General features: G+C 43.2%; 1 protein-coding gene across 1 annotated transcript in view; it reads left to right on the forward strand.

Moving 5' to 3' along the window:
* Positions 1 to 17479, forward strand: part of OTUD7A (OTU deubiquitinase 7A) — a 363957-nt gene that overhangs the window by 160875 nt on the left and 185603 nt on the right. The gene's annotated exons all lie outside the window — the stretch shown is intronic.

Consider the following 17479-nt stretch of genomic DNA (forward strand, 5'->3'; position numbering starts at 1 on the left):
TATGGCTATATCCCCTATGGATCATGTTCAGACTTTTGCTGTCACAAATAATGCTGGGCATGGCAGCGCCTATTCGATATTACTTTTTTTTTTTTTTTCCTGTTCTAGAACTCTTAACTTCTGTTGGATAAGATCTTTGAAGTATGATTCAAAGGGCATGTGCATTTTGAGGCTTAGTATGGGCTGGCACACTCTTTTCAATTTACACTTCCATCAGTAATGTGTGAAGTGCACATCTTCACCGCCAGTGGGTGTTAGAGATTCTTTTTAAGTTTTACAAATCTCATCAGAAAAAAAGAGTACTTTGTTTTGCTTTGCATTTCCTTCATTGTTTATGCTGTGCGGTAGGTGGTGCATCCCCCTCACCCTTATCAGCTGTCCTCTAGGCCTCCTTTATAAGAATAGATTTTGCGGGGCGCCTGGGTGGCTCAGTGGGTTAAAGCCTCTGCCTTCAGCTCAGGTCATGATCCCGGTGTCCTGGGATCAAGCCTTGCATCTGGCTCCCTGCTCTGCGGGGAGCCTGCTTCCTTGTCTCTCTCTGCCTTGCCTCTCTGCCTACTTGAGATCTCTCTCTGTCAAATAAATAAATAAAATCTTAAAAAAAAAAAAAAAAAAAAAAAGAATAGCTTTTGCAGAGGCACCTGCTGCCTTCAGCTCAGGTTGTGATCCTGAGGTCCTGGGATCGAGCCCCTCCATGGGGAGCCTGCCTCTCCCTCTCCATCTGCCTTCCACTCTCCCTGCTTGTGCTCTCTCTCTCTCTCTCTCTCTCTGTCAAATAAATAAATAAAACCTTAAAAAAAAGAAAAATAAGAATGACTTATGCCTACTGTCCTCTGTTGTTCTCTATCATCTGTGTAAGGTTGTACATTAGGAAGTCTAATTATTATCCAACTAATAATTCTTCCCAATCTCTTTTCTACTTTGTACATATTTTATTTGTATTTTGCTGCAGGGATGCATACCAAAAGCAAGAATCGTGCAAAGTATGAATTTTTAATTAAAGGACTTTAAAATCTACATAATAAGAGATATACTATGCTGATGGGTAGGGAACCTAAATTTGAAGACATCAACACTTCTGAAATTAATATATAAATGTAATGTACAGCTTAGATCAATACCCTAGATTTTTGTTTTTAGTGAGGCCCAAATTTACAAATATTAGCAAGAAATGCTTGAAAAAGAATAGCAAGATGGACTTATGTCATATATTAAAAGTATCAGGATGTCTGGGTGGCTCAGTTGGCTAAGCAGCTGCTTTCAGCTCAGGTCATGATCCCAGGGTCCTAGGATCCAGCCCCACATCGCGCTCCTTGCCCAGCAGAGAGCCTGCTTCTCCCCTGCCTGCCTGCTGTTCCCCCTGCTTGTGCTTGCTCTCTGTCTCTCTCTCTCCTTCGCTCTCTCTGTGTCAAATACATAAATAAAATCTTAAAAAAAAAAAAAAAGTTAAAAGTATCACATAGCATACCAGACAAAAGGTTGAAGCATTGGTACCACAATGAAAAAATAAAAATAAAAATCACTGAAGGTGAGTAGGAATTGTACAAGCAGATTGAAGTGTAAATGTATTATAACTCAACAGGAAAAGATGTCATATTTAATAAATATTGTCTTAATCAATGACGTTAGAAGAAAATAGAATTGGATGCCAACAATATGCCATGTAGATGAGTAAATTCCAGATGAATTTTAAATCTTAGTATAGGGTAAGAAGTCAGATTATAAAAATATTAGTAAAAGTTTAAAAGACTGCCCCAGGAGGCCTTCTTAAGTCAGGCAGGAATCCCAGAATGATAAAGAAATCAATTGGCAGATTAGGTGTATGATAATATGTTGCCATAATTTCTTTGGGGTTTTTTTGTATATGCTTTTTTTTTACATTTTTAAGGGGATGTCATATATGTGGTTTTCTCTCAATTTTTTTAGTCACTAAGTATTTCCCCATGGCATTTAAAATTTCAGAAATGTAATTCAGTGTCTTTATATGTTCTACTTTATGCATATGCTGTCATGTATTTAGAACTTACAATTTTTAAACAGAAATCACAATTCTTTGGAATAATATTTCAGAAGTAGAAGGCACATTCCGTAGTGTCTTGAATAAAAATTTGACATGCGAGCTGCATGGCTGCCCCACAGCACGGTGCTTTGGTCCTAACTCAGGATGAGGCAGCTGAGTGCCATATGGCAAAACAGACCTCATGCTCTCACATGTAATCTAGTGGGGAAACAGTGTTCAATAAATAGTTAGCATCATTTAGTATAAATCAGGAAGAAAATTAATAGGTCATTTCCCCACACCATATATATAGATAATTAGAAGATGAAGTAGAGTGTTCCAAGAACCGGGTGCTAATTACAGATGTGTTGCAAAATTAATGTGTAAAATCAACAATATATCCAGGAGATTTCTCTCAGATAGTACCCCGAAGAATTTTCATAAACACTTTTTGTCCCTTTTTTTGGAGATATAACTGATATGTAACATTATCTTAGTTTTAGGTGTACAACATGATGATTTCATCTATACAGAGTGAAAGGAATCATTAGTTAACATCTCTTGCCTTACATAGTTATACATTTTTTGCCTGTGGCGAGAACTTCTAAGATCCACCTTCTTACAGGGGTTTTCAAATATACAATACGATGTTGTTATCTGTAGTCATCATGCTGTATGTTAGATCCCCAGAATTTATCTTATAACTGGAAGTTTGTACCTGTGACCCCCTTCACCCTTCTTGTCCACCACCCTCTCCCACCTCTGGCAATGATTCATCTGCTCTGTTTTTTAATTAGTTCAATTACTTTTTTTTAGATTGCACATAAAAACTTTTTAGGAGTTTTAAGAGGAAGGATAGAAATTTGATTCTCCAAATGACGGCAATAATGTCCATATTACATACTATGCTGGGACAGGTAACTATAAGAAAGGAGGGAGAGGGTGGTTGGGTTATGGACATTGGGGAGGGTATGTGCTGTGGTGAGTGCTGTGAAGTGTGTAAGCCTAGTGATTCACAGACCTGTATCCCTGGGGCTAATAATACATTATATGTTAATAAAAAATTTAATAAGTAAATAAATAAAAAGAAAGGAGGGCATCTGGTGAATTGTCTCAGTAAAGAGAAAGCATAATGTGATGGTTAAAAACACACACATCTGGGGTGCCTGGGTGGCTCACTCATTAAGTGTCTGCCTTCAACTCAGGTCATCATCCCAGGGTCCTGGCATCAAATCCCTCATCGGTATCCCTGCTCAGCAGGGAGTCTGCATCTCCCTCTGCTCTTGCTCATTCTCTCTCTCTCAAATAAATAAAATCTTAAAACACACACAGAGCCATATTTTAATCAGAATATTTAGGTTCAAATCACTAAGCTTTCAGTTACCTGTTGTTAATCTTGGAGAAGTTAGATCACTTCTGAATCTGGTTTTTTTTTTCCGTTTATAAAATGAAGATATTGGATTTTAGATTATTTCTGAGACCCCTTCAAGCTGTATGTAACACTGAACTTGTAAATTCTTCATGACAGTCCTGTAACAATGGGAAAGTGTAGCCTGGATTTCAGTTTAATGAGATAGGATTCACCATTGTCAGTTACTATAAACAAAGAACACATTATCTCTTAGTCATTTAGTTAAGCCTAGAAATGGGTCTGTAGCAGTTTGCTACAAGGCTATGCCTTCCTTCCTGTCTAGCCATTTTAAAAGTGCTATAGGACAGTGATTAGATAACCTATACAGGGAAGCAGGTAACTGGGAGCCAAAAAGAGTTAAGACGACTTCTGAAAGATGGGAACTGTGGTGTGTCAAATCTAACAAGATGAAAATTAGTACTGATGAAATAGAATGCTGAGTTTAGATTAGAAGGTAAAAATCAAGAAAGGAAACAAACAAACAAACAAAAAAAAAAACAGCTATTTAAGCAGAAGCAAAAGCTATTGCTTATCTAGTAACTTCATATGAGTTTCTGAAGGTGCAGAAACTAGAATGGGACAAAATGGGTCTCAGTTAATCAAGGCACTGAAATTTTCTGTCTTGTGGACTAAATCACGTCCGAAGCTTTTCTCATTTCTTGGTCAGAGCAAAGAAGTCTAAGAAGGAAGTAATTTCCTTCTAGAAATCAGATACTAGAGCTCTGATGGAAAGGGAAAGAATAACCACTGGGTGTTGAATTATCCATCATAAAAATCAGTTGGGCATATTTGTGTGGCTCTACTTCTGGTTTCTGTGTTCTTTTCCACTGATCTGAATGTTTAGCCCTCCACTAATGCCACAGTCTGATGACTGAAGCTCCGTGGTAAACCTTAATATTGGGTAGATGGATCTCTCCATCTTGATTCCTTTTTTTTTTCAAAATCATTTTATTAAGAATTTTTTAAAAAGATTTTTATTTATTTGATAGAGAGAGAGACAGCAAGAGAGGGAACACAAGCGGGGGGCGGGGCGGTGGGAGAGGGAGAAGCAGGCTTCCCCCCGCCCCCGAGCAGGGAGCCCTATGCAGGGCTCCATCCCGGTACCCTGGGATCATGACCTGAGCCAAAGGCAGATGCTTAATGCCTGAGCCACTCAGGTGCCCCTCAGAATCATTTTAACTGTTCTTATTCCACTGCCACTTCCTTTCCATGTAAATGTATTACATTAATCTTGTCTGTATCTACAAAAAATTTTGCTGGGTTTTTGACAGGAATTTTATTAACTCTGTTTATCAACCTGAGGAATTTTAGCACCATTAGTATTTTGACTCTTCCAAAACATGGACACATCATGTTTCTTCATTTATTTACATCTTTTATTTCTTTCATCAGTGTTTTGTAATGGTCAGAATATGAGTCCCATCCATGTTTACTAAGATTTACAACTAAGTATTCATTTCCTTAATGAGTGATTATAAATGACAGTGTATTTTTAATTTCAATGTCTGCATGTTTATTGCTAACATAGTGTTAAACCTATACATGGGCCTTTGTGTGTTTATCTTTTGACATATGACCTTGCTGTGCTCATTTATTAGTACTAGAAGTTTTTGTAGATCCCTTGGGATTTTCTACATAGAATATCATGTCCTCTGGAAATAGCAACATCTGTGCTTCCTTCCTTCCAACATGTATGTCATTTATTTCCTTCCCTTACCTTATTGTATCAGCTGAAACATTACATCAACATTAAATGAGAGTGATGAAAGCAGACATCATGTCTTATTCCCTGTTGTAGGAGGAAATCATTTGAGTCTTTCACCTTAAGTATAATATTAGCTATAGATTTTTATAGATGTTCTTTAAGCTGAGGAAGTTTCCTTCAATTCTTATTTTTCTGAGAAATTTTGTCTGGAAGGGGGGTTGAATTTTGTCAGTTTTTTTATATATGTCAATTGATACTATCATGTGATTTTTCTTCTTAGTCTATTAATGTGGTGGATGATGCTAATTGATTTTCAAATATTGAACCAGCCTTGCATCCTTAAAATAAACTCTGCTTGGTCATGGTATGTAATTATTTTTATATATACTGAATTCTATTCGCTAATATTTATTAAGGATTTTGCATCTGTATTCCTGAGGAATGTTTTAGATTGCCCACTTCTCCTAAGATCCTCACATAATATAAAAAGAACAAGAGAGCTCTCTGGGGTCTCTTTTATAATGCTCTAACTAATCCCCTTCACGGGAGCTCCACCCTCACGACCTAAGCACCATCCAATGTCCCCTCATCCTAACACTATTACAATTGGAGGGTTTGATTTCAACATGACTTTTTGAGGGGGGACAAAAACATTCAGCTTATTGCATTAACCTTGATCACTTGATTAAGGTTGTTTCTGTGAAATTTCTCTAATGCAAAGCTCCCATTTGTAATTAATAAATGTCTTGTGGGAGATACTTTGACACTGTGATACAGATACTCTTTTTCTCATCATACTTCTGAGTCTGAGGAGAGTCTTCAAGCCATCCTGCTAAACCACTGCATGAAGTCAGGCAGGCCACCCAGTGGTGGTGGCACCAAGAGAATGGACAGAGGAAACAGAAGTCCATTCTCTATCAGTGTCAGAATTGTGTGATTTCTGGGGCTGGGGATAAGAGAGGAAGGGTGAGAGACATGGAGAAAAATGGAGAAGAAAAGAGAAAGACTGACTCACAGAGGAAGACATGTAGCGAACCCACTGAAATAAAGAGGGAGAAGTTGAGGGAGAATTTAATTTTTAAGTCTTGACTGACATGGTGAATGGGCAGTTTTTCAAGGAAGATAGATCTTAAAGACTCTGAGGTACCATTGAGATGTTCAAGTGAACTCACCATCAGGGAGTTGTGGATCAAAGGGTAGAAAAGACAGTAAGACTAGAAAGAGAGACTTGGGGGCCATCTGAACATAGATGGTTATGAACATTTAATGAGCATGATGAGATATCTGAAGGGAAGAGCTGACCTAAGGATGGCTCTAGGAGAAAACCCATAGTTTATTGGGAAAAGGAATTAGTGAGACAAATTAAAGTGGTTGGGAGAGGAGTAATAATCAGATCATAAAGGAGGATGGTATCAAATATAAAGAACATTCCAAGACAGTAGTTGTGGCCCACTGGTTAACTAAGAGCTGAAAAGGCCATGTCTTGGTGGTGACATTTGTGACTATGATTTCAACTGAGTAGTCAGGATGGGACTGAGATTTGGATAGAGGAAAGGGGGGGAGTACATAGAATGGAATAAGTGATGAAGAAATCAATGGCCAACAATTCTTGTGAGCAGTTCAGCAAGGAACTCTGTTTGAAAACAGTGCAGAAGGAAAGATAGCTATAATGTCACCTACTCTAATAGTGGCAGCCAGATAGGGTTTTATTGCTAAAGAAGATCGACATGGCTTCAAATGACAATGCTTATGAATCTATAGTTTATTGCTGAGAAAGGATATGATATAGCCAAAAACAAAACAAAAAAACACAGAAATAAGGACCTACAGCATAGCCAAAGACTGCCTATCAGCGAGAAGTTTGGAGAGGACAAGGTCTACACAGGCTCCCCACAGTTGTCTTCCTTTTGCATGGGTATACCAGATGTATTTTTTCTAAACCACCAACCTATCCAAATTAGGGAGCCCAAAAGAAATTTCAGCTGGAACTTCTTATATACCCTCCTTGTCATGGAAGCACATAATTACTAAAAGACCAGCCCCAATGTTGGAGCTTTCTCCCCTTCCCTACCTTACACACTCCACCCCTACAGTGAAACTACATATAAACCATCAGTCTCATGATTATCAATAAATGTTACTAACAAACTAGCACAGCCTACCCTGAAACTCATTTTGGGTCCATGAGTAAAAGACAGCAATATTAATCACATTTTATACTTTGACCAAGTACATCTCTTACTTCAGCAAAGCAGCTCAGGCTAATTCCAGGTCTCTTAAAATTAACCCTCATAGCCCATCCTTATCCTATGTTACTTCATTAAACTCTTAGTCTAGCCTATTTAGTAGATACTGTCACTCCTAGAGACTGTGATAACTCGAAAGGATAAGTGGCCAAGGTGACAGAGGTAGGAAGGAAGAGAAGAGAGTTGAATATATGGGCCAAGAGGTCAAGCAAAAGATGCTTTTTCAAGAAGAGGACTCCTGAGTAAGTTTGAAACAGGCTGGGAGAAAAAAGTAGAGAGGAAGAGCTTGTAGGAATGGGGGAGTGAAGGGATAATTGCAGAAGGTTGGTCTTTTGGGAAACAAGAAAGAATGAGCTTCTGAGGCTGCATGCAAAGAAAGAGAGGTGGGGTGTGTTGGGAGAGAACATTCCCAGGCTCTCTGTAGCCTCCAGCTCAATGGTTCTGCACTTGGAGGGCTTGTGAAAAACCCAGATTGCTGGGCAGCATGCCCTGGGTTTTTGATTCAGCAAGTCTGGGAGGAGCTAGAGAACTTGCATTTCTTTTCTTTTCTTTTCCTTTTTTAAGATTTTATTTATTTGTTTGTCAGAGAGAGAGCACAAGCGATGGGAACAGCAGCCAGAAGGAGAAGTAGGCTCCCTGTTGAGCAGGGAGCCCCACACAGGGCTCAATCCCAGGACCCTGAGATCATGACCTGAGCCGAAGGCAGAGGCTTAACCAACTGAGCCACATAGGCATCCCAGAGAATTTGTATTTCTAACAGGTGTCTGGGTGGTGCTGATGCTACAGTCCAGACACTCCACTACAGAACTGCTGCTCAATGCAGGGGTGGTTGGGTCATCTGGAAGCAGCAGAACTGGGTATGGTAGGATGGGGGCCTGGAGAAGGGGCCTCTCTGGCATGGTCACCATGGAGAGCCTGGTCACCTGGTCTGCCTGTCTTTTAACAGAAACATCAACAGGTCACAATACTAGGGAAACAACCACAATTAAAAGTGCCAGGGGCACCTGGGTGGCTCAGTGGGCTAAGCATCTGCCTTTAGCTCAGGTCATGATCTCAGGGTCCTGGGATTGAGTCCCACATTGGGCTCTCTGCTCTGCAGGGAGCCTGCTTCCTCCTCTCTCTCTCTCTCTCTGCTTACCTCTCTGCCCACTTGTGATCTCTCTCTATCAAATAAATAAAATCTTTAAAAAACAAACAAACATGATACGCTCTAGTTCCATCCGTGGTGATGCAACATGGGGGCTTAAGTGGGTAGGAGAAGAATCAATGAAACAAGATGGGATTGGGAGGGAGACAAACCATAAGTGACTCTTAATCTCACAAAACAAACTGAGGGTTGCTGGGGGGAGGGGGTTTGGGAGAAGGGGATGGGATTATGGACATTGGGGAGGGTATGTGCTTTGGTGAGTGCTGTGAAGTGTGTAAACCTGGTGATTCACAGACCTGTACCCCTGGGGATAAAAATATATGTTTATAAAAAATAAAAAATTAAAAAAAACAAAAACAAAAACAAACAAACAAACAAACAGTGCCGAAGGTTGATAAATGCCAGAGTATTAGAGTGAAGCATGTTTGAGCTGCTTAGCTCTGATGTGAAAATTTCCCAGTTTAACAAGAGCAAAAAACAAAAACGAAAACAACAAAACAAACAAAAAACGGAGACTAGCAGACTATTTTCTTGCTAATATGAAAGAAAAAATTTCATCTGAATAAGAGATGAAATTGTCATAGCATAATTTCAACCGTTTCAAAATAGAAAATATCCCCAGTGGAGGAGGAAGGGCTTAGGAAAGAACGTTGGGCTGCTGTTGTGGGAAAAGCAGGTAAAGCTTGTTTCTTGAGGAGCGGTAACAGGACTCTGGGCTTGGTTATGGGGAGGACGTTTCAGGTGAGCAGAGTACCTTTGGAGCTCCAGGAAACAAGGGGATTAAGGTGCCCTGAGAAAGAGCTTCATTAGCATCTCTGCACCTCGGGAAGTGGCGTGGTAATGTTAAAGCAGGAGCTTTGATTTTGCTATTCAGCTTCTAGGTGACTTACTGCAGTATGACCTTGGGTAGGTTTCTCACATCCTCTGGCCACAGGAGAGGTGGCATTTCAAGAAGGCCTGCTTGCCCCTCAAGTGTGGATTTGTGGTAAAATGTAAGGAAGAGGCATATGGAATGTAGCCAGCATATTGGAGACACTCAAAAAAGTTCTTTTCTGCTTCAAGGTCACACAGAAAACTCTTCACTTTCCAGCAGCTGTAGCTCTGATTCTTCTCAAAACCTTGTCAACAATTGCTTCCAGAGCCTGAAAACCAGTGACTGTGGGCCTTGGTGGCCACATGGAGGCCCAGCCAGGTCCTGCAGGACCCTCCCTGCTGTGGCTGACTTCACTGGGGCGGTGCCAGGCCCCACAACAGCCTTGAGATGATACTGAGTCGGGTCAGGTCTGCTTCCAGACTGCTGTGCTGCTGGCCATTCCGTCCCCAGATCACCGTCACAGCCTTCTTCACACCTCAGCTGCCTGAGCTACCCAGGTCCACCTGCCCAAGTGCCGGGCTCTGACTTGCTGTGATGTTGCTCCTGCCCCCTGTGGGCTGGCATTCTGCTTCTGCGTGGACAGCCCTGTCCACCTGCACCTCCCAGGCTCACCTGACCCTGACCTGGTCTAGCCCACTGCTCACTCAGTGCCACTTAGAGCCTCATTGACCTTTATTTTTTTTATTTGTATTTATTTATTTGACAGCAAGAGAGCAGAAGCAGAGGGAGCAGCAGGCAGAGGGAGAGGGAGAAGAAGAGTATCCGCTGAGCAGGGAGCCCAAGGTGGGGGCTCGATCCCAGGTCCCCAGGATCATGACCCGAACAAGGCAGACACTCAAATAACCAAGCCACACAGTCGCCCCCTAATTTACCTTTAAACCTACAGGTAGAGAATACTAATATAGCCAGAGCTCAGCCCACCCAGTGAGATCGTGACGTGTTAGGAATACTGCACTTTCCCAAGTACACTGGGTGACAACCCCACAGTCCATTGCAGGATGTCCTTAGATACCATTAGGCACAGCGCCTTCCACTGAGGAGGGGAGGTGATTTTGAATTCCCCTGGAGAGAAGTGCTTGCAGGCTGGGACTCTCTTACAGTGAGGGGTCTCAGCTTTAATTTGCACGGGGCCTGAGTAATGCATTGCTCACTTGACCTCTATCCAGAGAGAAGGCTGGAGGGGGAGAGGGAGCTGGGAAGGCTGGCCGACCCAAACATCCAGTCCTGTTCCCAGACCCAGGCACAGGACAGGGTAGGCAAGCAGGGCCTGAAGGGCTGGGATGACAGGGGCTGGTGTAGCTCTCCCAGCAGGTGGAGAAGCACTGCCCAGGAAGTAAGCTGGGCATCCCAGGGGAGGTGGCAGGCTGGACCCAAAGGTCAGGTGCTCGTGTCCCGCGCAGCCCAGAAAGGAGCTGTGCATGAAAACAAAGATGTGTATTCAGGTTCGAACTATGTCATACTGAGCGTCTCCCTATGAGGGAGGTCCTATTATTATCCCCACGCAGGAGTCATGAAACTCTCCTGAGGCCACAGAACTCACGAGCAGCTGTGCGAGGACTGGACCCAACAGTGTCTGGCTCAGAACCCACCCCAGTCTCCCCCATCTCCCCCCTTAAGACCTGTGCCATCTGTTCCCTGTTTGGGCATCTTCTTGATCTCTCCCCACCCCCCTCAGCGGAAAGCCAGGGACACTGTGTGCCCCTACCACACCCCCGTGCTTGGCTCCTGCGAGCTCTCGAGTGCTGTGGAACAAAGGGAATCTTATGTTGGGGCGGGGGCGGGGGGGGGGACATTCAGATATTTTTCCTTGGTAGGTCCTGTCCCACTCTTGGACCCAGGCCAGGGAAGCCATTAGGGGCTGAAGGACTCACTTGTAAGTGACAAGGGGCAACAGCTCGGCCCCAGAGACCAGCAGAAGTGCATTTGCCTCTGTCTAGAATTGGTCTTTGAGGGCCACAGTGTCCAGTTCCCCCACGGCGGAGCAGCCCTGCCTGTCTTGGAGCCTCGCGCCTGCCCAATTCCAGTCAGCAATAAACGAGTCTCGGAGTTAAAGGTCCGGCTGGTTGGTTCTGCCCAGACCCAGATCACGTTGGTTGGATCCCAACCTGCTGCCCCGGGGACTACTCTCATCCAGTTTTAACCTGTCTGCCTTTAAAGGTCTCATGATGTCCTTGAGGGGAAAGAGTGATCCCCCTCCTCTCTCCCATGCTGCAAGCTTGTTTGTTTCCTTCTGCTGATAAAGAATGTCCCCAAATGATGGTCAGAAGCAAGAAGGAGCTTCCAAGGGAAGCAGTCAGGGCAAAGGGGAGAGAGGAGTCCAGTCTGAAATCCTGGTGTCACCTTGACCCACCACCGGGCCTCTGGGTCCATGTGAAGGTCAAATTCAAAACAAGAAGAAACCAAAAGGAAAGGGACCATCCATCTTCAAACTGAGGAATGGGGCCAGCTATGGGGTCAGGAAGCCTAGGAGGGCAGTGACACCTTCTTTCTCTTGGGAAACATAAATGTCATCTTAGAAGTGAATTCCCCAGACAAGGAGTAAGTGGATGTTTGGCCCCATGACCCGTGACAGAGACCCTCTCACAGAGCAGCAAGACTTCCTTCCTTTTTATCTCTCCTTGCTGTGGTCGCTGTCAAGAGTTACCACCTGGCTCCGGGCCCTCCAAGGTGGCCAGGACGCCAGACACCTAACCCCTTCCAGGCAACAGAGTCCGCTGCCCCCTGAATCACCCATCCCCTCCTGGGGTCCCATGCTCCACCTGGCCGGTAGACACGCCTCAGGCCAACAGCAGGAGGCTTGGACCCACCCTTCAGAGCCACCCTGGCTAGCTCTTCTTTGAGCTTTCCTCTTCTGGAGCTGTCCAATGAACTCTCCTGGTGGGCACGTGGCTCCCACACGTGGATGGCACAGCAGACACAGCGTGTGCAGGTAAAGGATGGGTTGAGGGCTCGTGAGTGAGCAGAGCCAGGCAAGGCCACAGGGTGAGAGAGAAAAGCCTGTGGAGGCTCTCAGTGGGGGGACAAGATGGTGTGTCCCCCAGAGCCCCTTTCCTCAGCTGTATTTGTGAGATTACCTGAGAGGACTCACAACCACTGGTCCAGGGAGTGACACAGAATAAGCCCTTGACCAGCACTGGTTCTGTCGCCCACTTCTCTTGGGAATTCTGTAGGACTTAAGTTCTAGGCTGAGTGTCTTTTTCTTTTTGGCCCCTGAGGCAGATGGCACAAAGCACCGTGGCTTCCCCTGGACTTGGAGACATGATGATTTCCTGCCTGTCTCTTGTTTGGGGCCGCAGGATACACAAGGGCAAACACAAGCCTGCTTTATTTCTGCCCCCCACCTGCAACTCCCGGTAAAGTAGGTGCCCATCAAAGGTTTGCTGGTTGAATGAGCAGCAAAGATTTATTAAGAGAAATGGGGCTCAAGTGGTGATGCAACATGGAGGCTTAAGTGGGTAGGAGAAGAATCAATGAAACAAGATGGGATTGGGAGGGAGACAAACCATAAGTGACTCTTAATCTCACAAAACAAACTGAGGGTTGCTGGGGGGAGGGGGTTTGGGAGTTTGGGAGAAGGGGGTGGGATTGTGGACATGGGGGAGGGTATGTGCTTTGGTGAGTGCTGTGAAGTGTGTAAACCTGGTGATTCACAGACCTGTACCCCAGGGGATAAAAATATATGTTTATAAAAAATAAAAAATTAATTAAAAAACAAAAGAGAGAAATGGGGCTCGAAGGGACCCTGGCTGGCGAAGGGGCAGGGGCATTCCGACAAGTAGGGGAAAGAGAACCAGATGAAAGAATTCAAAAATATCTAGGTGCTCGTTGGAGGCAAGAGAAGGAGCAAGAAGGCCAGGGCCTGGGTAGTCCGGAGAGAGCCCCTGTGCATGATGAGACATTCACACACCTCCCTGGGTCCATCCTGGAGTCTCTCCAGCAGCCCTGGGCACCTCCAGCCTTGGCTCCCCTGCTGGACGATTGCTACCCTCTTTGCTCCTGCTATTTACTTAGCAGCCAAATCTGGGACATAGTGGGCTTTATCTTTAGCCCCCTATGTGCCTGCATTTTTTACCTTAGAATAATACCCCCTTACAATTGTGAGCCCCTTCAGGTCTCTAGAGCATTTTCAGAGTCCTGTCTCCAACAGTCTTCACCAGGAGCCTTCGAACCATCTGAGCCCCATGCTTCAAATGGCTTCCCAGGACGGCAGGCGGGCAGGGAGCTTGGAGGGTATCAATCCCAGGTCATCCCAGAGGCTTTTCCAGTGGACTCTGCAACAGAGTAGAGGTAGGGGCAAAGGAAAGAGAATCCAACAGAGCAGCATCTTTCTGCTTTCACGTGGGAGTTATTCTAGGCTCTCACCTAGAAGCTTCCAAACATGTGGTGTGGCCTTGGTTTCCAAGGACACTCCCAGGCGCTCTGTCTGCAGTCAGGGGGCGTCATAGAAAGCACTGCCAGCCTTATGATGATGACGTCTGCTGTCTAGCCACATTCCAACGTTAGGAAACCAAGACACAGAACTAAAATGGCTATTTTATTTAAAAAATTATTTTTCTCCCAGGAGTTCCCACAAAGCATTGGTCCTTCCCTTTGTTTTGGCTGATAGCCTTTCTCCTCTCTTCATTGTGTTTCTGATCTGCATTGTTCTTCAATCGCTAGAAATTTTCTTGCATTTCCCTCTAGAGGAACTTGCATTTTGAAAAGCAGTTCAGCCTACCCGAACTTTACACCCTTATTCTGGACATATTTTGCGCTTACAATATCTTACAGTACAAAAAGCAAATCTCCCCTTTATTTACAGGAGTGGTCACACTTTTCCTGAATGTTAACTTCCCGAAAATTTAGCCAGGACCTGCTGCTGCAAGTTTTGATTCTGTTAGAGAACCAGAAACAAAAATGCATACCCCAGGCCTGAGGCCGCTGTTTTGTTGTTTGTTTGTTTGTTTGTTTGTTTTTTGTGACTTCTTGAGTGACAGACTAATTGGTGATCAGTATGTGAATTAAAACTCATTTCCTAGAAAAAAAATTTCTCTTAAAGCTCTCAGGAAGACCAAGAAATAAAGCTACCCCTTATATGCCTATACCAACACATTTGGCTATTGCAAATAATTTTGTAAATATCTGCTTCAGTCCCTGCTTTCAGTTCACATAAGCATATATCCAGAAGTGGAATTATGTGGTAATTCAATGTTTAATTTTCTGAGGAACTACTATATTGTTTTCCTTTGAAGCCTTTTTACATTCCCACCAGCAATGCACAGGGTTCCAATTCTTGTATATTCCCACCAACACTTGTGATTTTTAATTTTTTTTATAATAGCCATTTTTTAAAAAAGATTTTATTTCTTTATCAGAGAGAGAGAGCGAGCACAGGCAGAGGCAGAGGGAGAAGCAGGCTCCCCGCCGAGCAAGGAGCCTGATGCGGGACTCGATCCCAGGACGCTGGGATCATGACCTGAGCCGAAGGCAGCTGCTAAACCAACTGAGCCACCTAGGCGTCCCTATGATAGCCATTTTTAATGTGTGTGAAGAGCTATCTTATTGTGGTTTTGGTTTGCATTTCTCAATGATTAGTGATGTGGAACATCATTCCATGTAGGTATTAGCCATTAGGAGAAATGGCTATTTGCCGAATTTTGAATTGGGATGTTTAGGTTTTATGTTGAATTGTAGGAGCTCTTTGTATATTCTGGATATTAACCCCTTATCAGATAGATATATGATTTGTAAATATTTCTTCCCCTTCTGTGGGTTGCCTTTTTCTGTTGATGGTGTCTTTTGATGCACAGGACATTTTAACTTTGATGAAGTCCAACTATTTTATCACTTGAGCTTTGATCCCCCAAAAATCTTCATCATAAATCCAGCATTATGAAGTTTTTATCCTAATTTTCTTCTAGGAGTTTTATAGTTTTAGCCCTTACTTGTAGGTCTTTGGTCCATTTCAAGTTAATTTTTATATATGGTGTTAGGCAAGAACCCAGCTTCATTCTTTTTCATGTGAATATCCAGTTTCCCAACACCATTTGTTGAAAACATTGTCCTTTCCTCATTGAATAGTCTTGACACTCATGTTGAAAATTGTTTGCCTATAGATGTGAGGGTTTATTTCTGGATTCTCCATTCTATCCCAGATAGAATCCTCATATGTCTGTCTTTATATACATACCACACTGTTTTGATTCCTGTGGCTTTGCAGTAAGTTTTGAAATCAGGAACTATTTCACCTTCAACTTTGCTCCTCTTTATCAAGATGGTTTACCTATGGAGACTCATTCTTTTGTATTTAGTCTCTTCCCATTTCTATTTAGGAATTCAGAAAATGTATTATCCATGAAACCATTTTGAAAGAGCTACTCAAAAACTTCCTGTAATAATATAAAAAAATTAATTAAATAAAAGAGAAACAAGATATGTAAATTATCTATGACTAATTAACAAACAGTGAAACATAATCATGTATTGTAATTATTAACAGTGTAGCCATGAAGCTTAAGGCGATTGTTAAGAACTGATCCCTAAGAAACTACAAGCATGAAAATTAAAAGCAGTTCAGAGTATTTTAAATGATTTTAACAAAATATACCAGATAGCAAAGGAAGGAAAGGAAATTACATTGAACTAATGGTCTTATCCTATGTGGAAATTAGAGGTTGTATCCGTTCATCAATTCTCAGGATTAAAAAAAAAAAAAAAGATTAATATTCCTGTGTGTGTAACAAATTTAAGGCAAACACTAGAAGGAAAGATAAGATATATAACTTCTAGAAAATGAAAAATAAGACCAATCAAGTCAGCTGAAGACAGTAAAGAAAATAACACCATAAAATTTGAGAGACAGGACGTACTAAAACAGATGTTGGGGAAAGGGACAAATATACCAGTCATCTCCCTCTCCTTCTCTTAATGCTACTCAAAAAATAAAAATGGAACAGGCTAAACTCCCCAATCAAAGGAAGGACAGATACTGGGATGAAGAACTGAAATTGAGTAAAAAAAAAAAAAAAAAAAATGGCCTAAAGAGGTTAAAAAATACAATGGCATAAGTAAAACTATTACAAGCAGTATTATAAAAAAAAAAAAAAAAAAGAGGAGTAACAAGACAAGTAGCAGAGTGGAATTCAAGGTGGGAAGGTAAACACAAGACCAAAATATATTTAGTAAGAGGTAAAAACCACCAAAAAGAGGGAGTGCATCGCATTAGCTTTGAAATGTTGAAAGTAAAGCAGTTATGCTTATGATGACGTGGTATTTCTCCAACTGGATGGGAGATATCAAAGGGGAAGCCAGCCAGGGATCTGGAGTCCCATGGTACTTAGAACTACGGGGACAGGACATACCATCCCGGGCCTCTGGGCACACCATAGACATTCCATAGACACAGGCAGGATCCCCAGACTTCTCCCACAGCCTAGCTGTGATCATAGAGGAAGGAGGGGCTCCTGTACCCCATGGTATAGTCTGTGTAGGGTGCACAGATGTGACCCAATTCCCTCCCCTCACCTGTGAAGTCTCAGGCCTCCTAGCTTAAGAGCATCTTAGGGCTCTGATAACTCCACGTGGCATATAAGTGAGTGGATCTCAGGAGTCAAGATGCTGCAGAACAAGTTGAACCCACCTGGATGGAGGTGTGGTCCACAGGGACCCTCTCCATTCCCAATGCTCTTCATGACCCCCCTGCCCTCCATATGGAGCACAGTGCACCCTGCCAGGACCGAGGTGTGGTCATCACCGTGACCACCTAGATGCCCCACGGTCCAGGCAGGAGTTACTAACAGCTTCCTGACTTCGAGATTCCTCATAGACCACACCACCTGCGAGTCCCATGGAGTGTCAGAAAGGAGGCTTTGTTTGTAAGTCCCTCTGGGAAGCACTGGGCTCCTCTCCTGGGACATCAGCATAGCATATGAGCTCCTCGTGTGTTCTCACCCACAGTCACTTCTCACAGTCACCCATTGGGGAGACCTTTCCCATTGATCCTGACCTCCCTCCAGATGCCTGCACTTATTTCAAAAAGAGTGGGAAGGTGTGTTAAGAAGGGTGGCACAGGGATGTGGGGTTCACTATCAAGACCGTTTCAAGTTCATACTGAATATT

Source organism: Mustela nivalis (genome assembly GCF_964662115.1).
Source record: "Mustela nivalis genome assembly, chromosome: 6".
NCBI lineage: Eukaryota > Metazoa > Chordata > Mammalia > Carnivora > Mustelidae > Mustela > Mustela nivalis.